At 35.7% G+C, this 14,062-nt stretch overlaps 1 protein-coding gene across 2 annotated transcripts in view; it reads right to left on the bottom strand.

Annotated features, from left to right (window-relative positions):
- pitpnm3 (PITPNM family member 3) overlaps positions 1–14,062 on the bottom strand; it is a 168,645-nt gene that overhangs the window by 76,702 nt on the left and 77,881 nt on the right. The gene's annotated exons all lie outside the window — the stretch shown is intronic.

Genomic DNA, 14,062 nt, shown 5'->3' on the forward strand with positions numbered 1-14,062 from the left:
TCTCTATTCTGCCATCTCATTCTCACTCTCATGATCTAGTGCTCCTGTTCTGGCTGGCCTCCAGTCATTCTGACAGCATGCAGCTTGCATTCATGCCTTCTCAAAACCTTTTATCATTCTACCCACTTTTAGGAAGGAAATGTTGAAAACTAACAATCCACAGTTTGAAAATTAAAAGAAAATTCTAGCTTCTAAAAGTGATTGTTCCAGCGAACACAAAGGAGATTACAATGAAGAACAACCCACAGTTTGCTTGGTCTTATTTGACGTCATTCTAACAGGAATAGAACAGGAGCAGTTTTTTTAACATATCAGAAAAGTCCAGGGTTCACACTGTGTGGTTTTTAATAATCCTTTATTATTTTTGATTGTAAGATTGTTTGAACATGAACCCCATGTCAATGTAAGATCTCACTTGACATAATGTAAGACTGAATGACAATTCAAGAGTCGACACTTAGCTAATGATTGGTAATAAGCTAGTTTGGCATGCTGTCCCGGGAGAGAGCCCTGAGCTCATGAGATCCTCAAGCCCAGGGCTCCCTCCCATTTGCAGGGCGAGAGGGTAGTTTTAGCTCAGGTAGATCTCGAGATCCTGAGTTTAGCAATCCTCATGATACTGAACATGATACCTCACAGCAAACTTACACAATATTTAGAGTTATACCAATACTATTTTGATTATAAAAACAGAACAAATATTTCAACATTTCCCCAATGAATATTGAAATTGTTGTGCTGATTGTGTAATCAGGTATAGTGTGCTCCTATTGGTTCTTGGTTTGACACTCTTTGTAAGAGGTCACACATTGCAGGAAAGAGTGTGAAATCTTCTGACACTGCCTTAAATGTAATTAGTTTCAACAGCCGTTTTAATTGGCTGTCAGTGAACATATCAAACATTTAAAGTTCACAGATTTTAGCCTACTGTAAGAATATAGAATTTGTTTTTAAAAGTCCAAAATTTGTTTTGGTCGAAATCGCAGTGTGTGCTAAGCTGACATATATTCTGAAGCATGGTATAAACAAACTGAAATGTGGCATTTCAAAAAGGACACTGATCAAATTCAGAAAAACCATTCAGATCCTCCCAGTTGGTGGTGTTAATCTAACACCTGAGCTTATCATACAGAAAAGATGGTCAGCTATTTTAAAGTGACTGAAATCCTCAGGTTATCCAGATGAAGGTCAATGGAACATTAAGAAGTTTCTTCCAAATCTGTGATTTGTAGCATAGTGCATCTATTCTAAACAATGTAAAAAAAAATGCAGGTGTCACAAGAAGATATGGGAACTAGAGATGTAAGTATAGGAGCAGTTTATTTTAAAGGATGGAAGGGTGAAATGGAACTCAATGTAGCTGATGTGCAGGATGGCGATGGATGACCAGATGGATAAGGGGACCGGAGGTGTATACAGAGGAGCCAGGCCAGATATTCAGACAGGAGGATCCAGAGAAACAACCAGAGGAGGGACCGGGAGAAACCACACTAGGAAGGAGACACCCAGACACTGGAGATCACAGGGAACGAGAGAGTAAACTTGGAAACAAAGTTTTAGACACTAACCATATGGAGAGTGCAGTCCCTGGTATTAGCAATGAAGCCAGAAACTGAATGAGGGTTTTTAAAGGTTCTTACGGGGCTGGAGTGATGAATGGGACTAATGTACAGGTTTGGGGCTGATTAGTATTCAGGTGACAGTAACCGGGGTGATTGTGAAGAGTGAGAGTAAAACTGTGGAAACACTGGACTTTTCTCCCAATAGACTTCCATTCATCCGCAGTATGAGTTCACTGCATTGGAAAGTTCAAGCTTGGTGAACTGTGACATGATTGTCAGAGACATCACATGATTGAGTGATAATGCTGCAGTCACACTAGAGTTTAAGTGTGCGAAGTTCTGTTATATAATGCTGTGAAAAGGGGCAGGATTAAACAAGATGATTAGACATTAAAAAAAGCGAGCGATTGGTCCCTGTTTGAAATTTTGCAAGCTTAAACTATAGTGCGATCACAGCTTATAGGTCAGTAGGTGATTATAAGACATAAAACAAAATTTTCATCTAATTAAATATTGTCGGGGTGAAAATTCCCATAATTCTGATAAGTAGCCCAAACTGTCAGTCAGCAAATGTAGATTTGCACGATGGAGCATCTATGTTACTACCATCCTTGGCAAGTGCATGCACAGAAGCATTATTTAGCCACTGAAATCTTCCAGCGAAAGATTGATGTGAATTTCTTCTGTTTTATAAGGGACATTTAGAGCATATATAATGTAGATTTTTATTTAGTTTAAAAACAAAACATGAGTAAAATAGTGCTATTCTGCCTAGCCTGCTTTACTGAGGTGGTGTTGGTTTAATATTCACATCACATCGGTTCATTTTTGAACAATGACAACCTGTGATGCGCTTCCTGTATTGTTTATCATGCTATTCTAAACATTCGGTCTGTATGTGTGGCTTAGTAATACTGTAAGTGTAATTCCTACAGTTTCTTGTTCGGAATTGTAGTATTATAATGTAATGTAAAGTTTAACTGGCGAATGACATGAACTAGTGGGTTGTCTGCTGTCACCTTTAGGTGCACGTGTTTATGTATCAGGAGATGCGGCTTTGGACGACAGGGGTGGGATTGTGTTTCAAAAATATTATGCTAACCGTTTAGCATTTTGGCAGATCACCTACTGTACCTTTAATTCTGCGGTCACACTTTTTGTGTGAGTTTAAACTTGTGAAATTCTGTCATATGGCGTTGTATAAAGGGGCGGGATTAAACAAGCCGATTGGACATAAAAATAAAAATAAATAAAAATTTGAGCAATTGGTCCATATTTTAAATTCCTGTACAGAGAGGTCATGCTTTGATCCTCAGTTGGTCTCAGGCAGTCACATGATGCGATTTCGTTGGTCAGCATTCACCAAGCATCAACTCTCTAAGGCAGCTAACTGCAAAACTTGTGACAGAAAAGTGCAGTGTGACCCCGGCTTAAGGAGAACCTGGCCTGGCTGTGACAGCTAGGTTCTACACAATCCATTTGGGACTACATAAAGGAATTGAGTTAACTTATTAAGTAGATTGAACAATTAAACAATTGAGCTTAAAAAACTCAATAACTATTTAATAAATAAATAGTTTTAACAAACAGCAAACCACATTCCTGAGTGTACAATGTGATTTATTAAGGTTCTCCAAAAAATCCAGTTCATACACAAATGCATGAGAGGAGAGAATAATGTAGAGAATATCAATGAATGCTTGTGTTGATATTCTTCTCCATATCACCTCTTATTAAATGAGCACATTTATTAAATGAACCTACTCTTCAATAGTTATTCAAGTCCAATCTCATCTTAATCTGAAAAACAGTGGCAGGTGAGAATTTGCACAAACACTGCATTTGCGCATCCTCCTTCTTGCAGACAAAAGTGGGAACCTGCACCTAGATGATGTCATGACAACCCTGACATCAAACAGACTGTGCCCATGATAGACCAGACCGCTTCTCTTAATGCCATATTCATTCACTCCTAAATCGCTGGGTCTCCAAGGAGCAATTGTGTTCAGTGAAAAGCTGCACCCGACTGCTGAAAATCCTCCCAATAGTGAGAGCCTGTACTCACCCCAGCTGCAGGCTTTTATTCACAACCGAGCCATGAGGAAAACAGCCGGGGTGCAGAGCTTGGTTCTCTCTTGTGCTTAACACTGTATACACACTGCCAATCAGCCGCGGCATTATCAGGCACAGTGCCACTGTCTTACTATTGCCTGTCTGACTGCCACTCCAGATGCGTGAAATACACAAACTAATTCAGCTTATGTAATGAGCCATACATATAGATCTTTAGATAGACAGGGTCCGATAAGATGGATGGATGGATGTTGGAGAAAAACACAGACGGATGGATGGATGGAAAGATGGATGGATGGATGACAGACGGAAAGATGACAGATGGATGGATGGATGAATGCATGGATGTTAACAAATGGATGTAAGGATGACGGATGGAAGGATGAATGACTGATGGACAGAGATAGATGGATGGACAGATGTATAGATGCTAGACAGGGGGACAGACAGACAGATGTATGGATAGATCAACAGAAAGATGGATGGATGACAGATGAATGAATAGATGGATGGATGGCTAGATGGATGGTGGACGGGAGGACAGACAGAAAGATGGATGAATACATCAATGGATTGATAGGTATGGCTGGATGACAGATGGATGAATGGATAGATCAATAGAAAGATAGGTATGAATGGATGACAGCTGGATAGATGGATGAATGGATAAATAAATAGATTAATGGGTGGGTGAATTGATGGATGCTGGAGAGGAGCACAGACAGACGGATGGATGGCTGGATAATGGATGGATGGATGGATGGATGGATGGATGGATGGATGGACGGACGGACGGATGATGCATGAATGTATGGATGATGGATGGATGACAGATAGATAGTGACGGTTGGACAAATGGACAGATAGAGGGCTGAATGGAGGGATAGACAGACAGACAGATGGATGTATGGATAGATCAACAGAAAAATAGGTATGGATGGATGACAGATGGATGGATGGATGGATGGATGGATGGATGGATGGATGGATGGATGGATGGATGGTGGGCAGGAGGACAGGCAGAAAGATGGATGGTTGGATAGATGAATGGATTGATAGATATGGATGGATGACAGATGGATGGATGGATAAATGGATGAATGGAGGACACATGTTCTGCATCCATTTACAGTAGGGCTGATTTTACCTTTCATAAATGTTACATTTTTTTGAAGAATACTCAATATGTGATACAATATTTTGAAAACATTTATAACAGACATATTTTTGCAAATTCGCTCTTCAAGTGACCAAAGTGCTGCACATAAGACAAAGTAAAATAGAAAAACACAAAATAAAAACATAGAAATAAGACAGGAGAAATGATGTAGCAGTAGAAAGGACTATTAAAATAATATTAAAAAGCCAAGCTAAAACGGCACATTTTTAGGAGGGATTTAAAAACAGATGGTGGTGATATTGATGATAATCTCAAGGGCAAGGTATTCCATATACTCCGATAACCAAGCAAATCGTTTTCCCTGTGTTTCAAACAAAAATAAATAATATAAATGTCACAACCATTTTTTTTTCTATTGGTATAGTTATACAAGTGTGAAAACATCACGATATAACAGATAAAAACTTGAAACAGAGTGCAGTTACTTCTTTGCTATCTTATTGCTTTTTTAAAATGTTTTTTTTTATATACTTAAACCATTACAGATTGTTAGCCAAAAACAATGTCCACTCTGCTTGGTTTCAAAGATAAGCATGATGAGTTAAAAAAGTCTTTTCAGAGGGAGTATTAATGGTGGCCAAACAAAAAAATCGATCATTTATCACAAACCATTACGATATTTAATGTAATGTGTATTTATATGGCGCATTTATTGTGTATGACCCAGAAACGCTTCACAATCATTTTCTCCAAACAACCACCTGTGTGCAGCATCCACTTGGATGATGCAATGTCAGCCACAGCACAATGGCGCCAGTGAACTCACCACACACCAGCTTTTAGTGGAATGGAGAGCCAGTGATAGAACCAATTCGGTGGATGGGGATGATTGTGAGGCCATTATCGGTAGGAGCCGATGGTGGGAATTTGGCCAAGGGCTACACCTTTTCGAGAAGTGCTATGGGATCTTTAATGACCACATAGAGTCAGGACCTTGGTTTAATTTCTCATCTGAAAGACATCGCTCACTGAGCATCCTGTTCACAATACTGGGGCATAAGTACTCACACAGACCACAGGTTGAGCACCCTCACTAACACCATTTCCAACACCAACCTATTTCCCATGTGGTCTCTCATCCAGGTATTGACCAGGCTCAGCCCTGCTTAGCTTCAGTGAGAATCGGTCTTGGGCTGCAGGGTGAGATAGCTGTGGATATGTTTATATCACAGTATTTTGACACTTCCAATATATTACGCAACCTCTTTATGGGTCATTCTTATTGTTTTGTTGCAATTTCAGTTTACTAAAACAATGATTACAATATTATCACACACAATAAATATGTCACACACCCCCATTCCACATTAAGCTTGCTCACAGTGTCAGTGAGGTTAATGCTGAGAACTCCAGCAGATTAGTTTCAATTGGGCTCAAAAGGTGAGAAAATTATGGCAAAGAGATGGAGAGAAAAGCATAACAAGCAATAACGACAGGGCAATGAAATGAAAAGGTGCATGCCCGAGCAAAAATGAAAGACAAGAATATTGATCTGGCCCCATTCCTCACAGCCTCTGCTCCAGAATGCCACTTCTCCATAAATGCATCGGGGACATTCTGTTCTTACTGTATTCACTCTGCTCTGGAGTTGCCTGTCTCTCTTGCTTTAGCTCATGTTTCCCACAGCAGCCCAGTCACCCAGCACTATACCCCGAAAGATTTATAGCATCCTGTAGAGGAACACAGAAGAAAGCGACAGGGAGAGAAACAGACAGGGAGGATGTGTGAAGAAGACACAGAAGAATGTGATGAAAAAAAAAGGAGATGGACAGACAGATTTGACCTGTGATAACTCCAAGGAAAAGCACATCAAACCAACAACTCTCTTCTTCTAAAAGAGTCAAATAAAAGCTAACTAAAATAAATAAATAGAAAATAGCGTGTGCAATATGAAGCTATATATCAAAGCGACAAAATAAAACACATCTAAGTGACAAATATCTTCTTTTAAAAGAGTAAAATGTTTTTACAAATAAATAAATAAACAAAAAATAGAAACTAGAGCTGCGCAATATGACACTATTTATCAAAATGAGGGGGAAAAGCTCATCAAACTTACAACTATCTTCGTTTAAAAGAGTAAATTCTAAATAATAAAAATGAATGAATGAATGAATGAATGAATGAATGAATGAATGAATGAATGAATGAATGAATGAATGAAAGAAAACTAGAGCTGTGCAATATGACACTATTTATCAAATAGAGGGGGGGTGGAGCACATCTAACTTACAACTATCTTCGTTTAAAAAGAGTAAAATATGAATAATAAAAATAAATTAATTATTGAATGAATGAATAGAAACTAGGGCTGTGCAATATCTCAAATAGAGAAAAAAAAATTTCTCTTCATATTACTGTAAGTTCTATCAGTTATTTCATGGTGTCACAAAATACATGGTTTACGGTAATCATTTTTCATAATTTAAATGAATTTCAATGCAATATTACATGCTAATACAGGAATGCAGACAGAAAGGTAAACAAAAGCTTTGTGAGAACGTTGCAGTCTTGAAAGTACAATGTTTACATTTAGCATTTTATTTAGCAATGCTTTATATTTTTATGTTGGTCTTGTAATCAGCAGGTTTATAAAAATATTTTAGTAATATAAAATAGTAAAATATTAAACAAAATAAATAAATAAATAACAAATAGAAACTAGGCATGTGCAATATCACACTGTCAAGTGGAGAAAATAAAAATATATATATTTCGCTTCATATTATGTTCTATCATTTATTTAGTATCACAAAATACATGCTTTATGGTAATACTTTTTCATAATTTAAATGCATTTCAATGCAATAATACACGCCATTAGGGGGATCTACATGGCTACATGAATAACAGCTTTGTGAGAAAGTTGCAATCCTAACTACAAGTACAATGTTTACATTTAGCATTTTATTTAGCAATATTTTGGACAATATTTAAAAAATATATATATTTTATTAATAATAATTTGATATCTTTTTTATCCTACATGTGCCATGTTGTTTTAAATAAAGTGAGAAATATGATCGCATATGAATGAGTAAATGTTTGAGTATATACTTTAAAATGTACAGTTATTTATGTGTCAATATACATATACCTGTCAATATATAACTATTAAATCATTGAATTTATATGAGATACGAGATGACTTGTATTGTGATATCAGATTTTTATCATATGATAAAAGGAGCCCTAATAAACACTACACAAATATTCAGCCAACAAGAAAACATGCTCCTTAAACTAGTTTGAAGGACACTAAATCCCAACAAGTTGACAATGAATAAAAGCAATTCTCAGCTGAAAGGAAAGCAAACCACTGCAGGTCAAATGGGTCTTTACTGAGCCCATTACTCGGTTTGATTCCAGAGTCATATCATTTAACAAAATGTGAATCTCTGACAGGTAAACCTGAACAAATCTGAGCCAGGAGAACACCAAGGTGAGCTTTTCCCTTCAGGCTGAAAACACAGTCTGCATCATAAAACAAATCTGTTATTTTGACACAATATATCTTACATAAACCATTAAAACGGTTTTCTTTTCGCTATAATGACAAAAAACTTCTCAGAATCAGCACGGTTTTAAGCACAATCATTTACTTCAGCATTGAGGCTTCTTCTGGTATGACATTTTCTTTTTGTGATTAATTGCTGAAGCTTTTATTATGATATACTGTATTATCATGATATTGACCTGAACTGCAAAACAGATTACTTTAACATATATGATAATAACCAAAAAATACTTAGTGTATTGCTTATTTTTTATACATGTTCAGAGTAAATAAATGTGCTAAAACAAATGATAATGTAGATAACACTTTACAATATAGTCCCGTTGGTAAACAATAGTTTTTGCATTAAAAACAAATGTTGGAAATAACCATATTATAGGTATTTGCTAAAGTTAATCAGAAAAAAAACAACAAAATATATATTTATCAACAGCATTTAATAAAACATGTACAACTTTTGATTTTATTGCATTATTAGACATTTACTAAGAAAAAAACATCACCTAATATCAATACATGCTTTTATAGTTGAGTTAAATTAACTGATATTGATTAATGGAACTTAATGAACAGTTAACAAACAACAGCCCTTTGAATAGTCACAGAAGTTTTGATGTAGTATAGTATATATAGTATATGTTTTAGTTCTACTCACTTTACCTAAAAGATTTTAATTGAATTAATACCATTGCAAATATTTTTCATTTTAACATGATTGCTTTATGTTAAACGGACTTAAAATTGTTACTCTTTGGCTTAACTTGAAGCCTTCTTTTTTAAAGTACATGTCTCAATCAAGCACCTCAGTCAAGCTGTTGTGGCAGAATAAAAATTGTTAATACAAATGAATTAATAGAATAACAAAAAGAATATTCATGCTTTATTTAAATCATTTTTGATTATTACTTCTAGCTTGACCATTGTTGAAGAAGTGCATGGGAAAAAAGGGCTGGTTTTCAATATTATATAACATCTACATAAAAAAATAAATATCAAAATCTTATAAATCTTTAAAAAAAATTATACTATTTATAAATTTACTGTCATCATTTTTAAATTACAATATTTAAATGTCAAGGGTGACTTTTGTATATCTATTTACACAGCTAACTTGGAAAGAGCTAAATATTAGTATTCATTTTCTTGTGATATTGAATATACGTATATAAGTATATACGTTCAACCAAATGGCTATTTTTTGAGTGCAGATTAACATGTGAAAATAAATAGCTAATTAACTCCTCATCCATTTGGTGCCAATACAACAATCAGAAAATTCTGAAAAGGCACTCTAAGTGTAATAAACAATCACCCTCTGTATTTTGAATGACCCAAAATATCAGTATTAAGCATGGTCATTATGATGATATACTGAATTATTGTATATTTTCTATTGGTGTGATGAGACGCTTACTTCACGAGAATGAGACGAGACTTTTTACACTATTTTTAAGAAATCTTCAATGATGAAATGTATAAATAGAAAATATCTTATTTTATTAGCTGTTATATTAACTATTTAGGTGCTTTTTTAAATCAACTTGTAATGATTGTAATTTTTCTATAATGAACTTCTATTTTAATGACTTCTAAACAGTAATGCAGCGGTTCCGAACAGGGGGGTCCCAGCCCACAAGGGGGCCTCAATTAGCTCTGTGGGTAGGTCGCGTCATATTTGTACATTTTTTTAGCAGTTCATTTTATCCCCTGGCTGACCAATTGACAAATTTATAATTCATCCCCCACAAAAACAACCGAGTCTCACTGATTCGTCTTCAGCAGCTAATAGTAAATGACCCAAGCATACTGGACCCAGGTGAGGAAGCTTCAAACATTTCGGATCGCAGCACAAGCAATACTGGAAATGCAGGAAATAACAAGATAGTTATCTGAACTATGATTTTATTCCTTTTTCTCAAAGCACAGTGTCCCTGACCCAGCCACATGCATTTTTTTGTCATTCTTACTGGAAACTTACAGTTGAAGTTATAATTATTAGCCCCCTGAATTATTAGCCCTCCTGTTATTTTTTCCCCAATTTCTGTTTAATGGAGAGAAGATTTGACAAATTTTTTACATAATAGTTTTAATAACTCATCACTAATAACTAATTTATTTTATCTTTGCCATGATGACAGTAAATATTATTTTACTAGATATTTTTCAAGACACTTCTTTACAGCTTAAAGTGATATTTAAAGGCTTAACTAGATTAATTAGGTTAACTAGGCAGGTTAGGGTAATTAGGCATGTCATTGTATAATAATGGTTTGTTCTGTAGAATATCGAAAAAAAAATTTGCTTAAAGGGGCTAATAATTTTGACCTTAAAATGTGTTTTTAAAAAAGTAAAAACTGTTTTCATTCTAGCCAAAATAAAACAAGACTTTCTCCAGAAGACTAAATATTATCAGACATGCTGTGAAAAATTCCTTGCACTGTTAAACATCATTTGGGAAAAAATTTTAAAAGAAAAAAAATTCAAAGGGGGGATGGTAATTCTGACTTCCACTGTATATGTGGAGAGGGCCTTACAATATTTTCCAGGGGAAAAAGAGGTCTCTGTCAAAAAAAGGTGGCAAACCACTGCAGTAATGGACATGCACACACTGCAAAATATTTAGCTATAAACTCCACTGACTGGCTTCTCCCCCGTAAAATTTCCCATTAGGAATTAAACTCCTTTCCACAAATTGAAATTAGAACTTGTGTAATTTTTGGTACTTAATTTTTAATTTTTTTTGCAGTTTTTAGATTTCAATCATGCACCATCACAAACTCTGAGCTATGAGTTGTCTTAATGCAATTTGATACCACACGCCGACAGCATAAACGTGTGTTCGGTGATGATGAAGGCTTGTGTCTCAAGTCTCCAGAAGTTCAGTGTGTATGTATGTGTGTGTGTGTGTGTGTGTGTATGTGTGTGTGTGTGTGTGTGTGTGTGTGTATGTCAGCGCACACTTAGAGATGTGTCTTTGGTCTTTTACTAACAGAATAGTGTCAAACAGCCGTGTGTCTTATCCTGTCACAAAATGTGGCTAAAAGACCTACATGACGGTAATAGTTTGATTACAGGCTTTACTCTGCACTTAGCTCTTCAATAATGCGACTGAAATAGGAATACTCCACATGTCCAAGTTCCATTTGCGTTTACCATGATTATGACTTTAAGCATATCTGAAGTGCTAATCCATCTCATGGATTATGAAGCATGATTAATGAGTGTGGCTGCAGTTGTTAGACACGACACCTGCTGAACTCGCCCAAGCAACAAGTGTGTTGCTCGCACTTGATTTGCAGTTCAAATCAAACCCTGCCTCCAATCTTCAGTGCTAAATTCCATGCTCCATCATAACATCACAACTGATGAGACAACTTTTCACCTTGACGAGAAATCTCGTCACGATTTAATCTCGCGAGATCTCGGCTGACGAGATCTTGTAACATCCCTAATATTGTCATATGTTTGATTTCAATTTATCCTAAAAAAAAGTATATTCCAACACTCATTCATATACAACTGTTTTATTTTATATGCTGTATATAAAGAGCAGTCATGAAGGAGAAAATATACCATAGAGATATTTGCATTTAAGAAAGTAATGGTGCAACAGATTCTGAAAAATGCCTAAATACAAAGGACTTCCATAGACTTGCATTAGGAAGGAGCAAAAGCTTGTCTAATGGCAACAGTTAAGGAAGCATTGGTCAATAATGCTTTTAAAACACGAAGAGATGTAATGCGAAACAGATCAAGGAGAGACTGACAGAGAGAACAGAGTGAAAGACGTGAAGTGAAATAGACTGAGATTGAAAGAGACTGATAGAGAATCCAGATATGCATTTAAAGTGGAGATAAACATGAATATGTTGCCAAAAATATCAGCTGGGTTGACAGTGGCTGCAGGCTGCCTTTAACTCGGCGATCGGTTGAGCTCACGCAGAGAAGTGAAGAGTATAACTCCATTGAAGAGAGATACAGATGATATCAATGAAATACTGCTCAGATCACACAGAGAAGCAGAACATGCAGGCGGAGTAACTGCATTGAAAAAGAGCTGGGAAATGCTGCAATTGAGAAAAGAAAAAAAAATTGGTAAAAGCAAGTGGCTTAGCTGATAGAGTTCCTGGTGAATTCAGGGTTTAAATCAAATAGCTACAATGTACATATTGCTTTATATTTAATTAAGATCTGGATTGGGTGGTGATGATGGAAAATGGCCAGGACACCAGTACTCTACACGAGAAGTGCCATGAGATTTTTAATGACCACAGAGAGTCAGAACCTTGCTTTAACATCTCATCTGAAAGACAGTGCTCACTGACAGTATAGTGTCCCCTTCACTATACTGGGGCATTAGGAATAACACAGACCACAGGTTGAGCGCCCCCTGCTGACCTCACTAACACCCCTTTCAACAGCAACCTATTTTTCCCATGTGGTGACCCATGTAGGTCAGCTTCTGTGAGTAACCATCTTGGGCTGCAGGGTGATATGGCTGTATTTACAAGGATGGATATGAAACATGGATTGATAACATAAGCTTCATTTTTCAACTTCTTATCATAGTTCAAAAAGCCAAAAATGACATATTAATACAGTAAAAGAAAATTTGACAGCACTCTATCATTCATAAATTTAGATGTCTTCCACCATAAACTTTTTGTATTCTGACAATGGCAAAAAATATGAGGTAGTTTCTAGGTATGATGAGCAGAATGAACAATTGACATCCATGTCTTTAATAAATCTGGCTAAAATGCTTAACATGGTAAAACTTTTGTAGTATCTTAAATGAGATTTATTTGATTTTATTTGTAACTAGATATATTTATTAGGTAATAACCAAACTTTCCTCCAACCAATATTTAGGCTAAATTTAAACCAATAGAAAATCGCTGGGCGATTTGGCCAAAAATCTAAATTAATTGAACATTTAAACTCTAATATTTATTAATTAGTTACATTTTTGAGAGGGGCGCAGATATGTGAAGGCTGCACCGGACTGTAAGCAAGTGCTTGGCAGAAGGATAATAACATAATATTATAATAAGTATAAGCCATAACATAACAAAACTGGTTACTAGAATCAGTTTAAAGTCTGCAAAAAAATCGAAGATTACAACCTTTTTTCTTTCTTTTTTTTTTGTATTGTCACATAGCTCCTAGAGAAACTGAATATTAAATAAGGAAATAGTGGGTGTGGTTTGTTTGTTTTTTCCTACCACAAGCTACTTTATTAATGCTAGGATAGGATGTAGTAAAGTCAGCCTTTCATTCAGACAGATACCTACAGAGACCTCTTCCTTTCTGTTTTCTGACAAAACTGACAGTTGGATGGGCGTGGTTAAGTATGTTAGCCATGCCTAATACCTCAGATAGACGTGATCTGAGAATTTGACTAAAAACAAACAGGAAGTGCATTTTCAGATTTAAATTTTAGATGACAAGGGCAAACATTTTTTTTCTTATGACATGCCGAAAATAATAGTTCACCACAAAATTAGCAATGTGAGCTAACAAAATCAATGTTAGTTTTGATTTCATGTGTACATTAAAGCTATTTTAACTTGGGAAAAAAGACTTTTTAACAAATTAATTAAAAAAAAAATCATTTCTACTCAATGCAAATTATTAAAAATTATTAAGCCCCACATTGCAGTGCAAATTTAAAAACATTTCCACAGCTCTGTTCTATACATCAGTCTTAACTGAAATAATAACCACGAG

Source organism: Danio rerio, chromosome 15, assembly GCF_052040795.2.
Source record: "Danio rerio strain M-AB ecotype USA chromosome 15, GRCz13ab, whole genome shotgun sequence".
NCBI classification, from domain to species: Eukaryota; Metazoa; Chordata; class Actinopteri; order Cypriniformes; family Danionidae; genus Danio; species Danio rerio.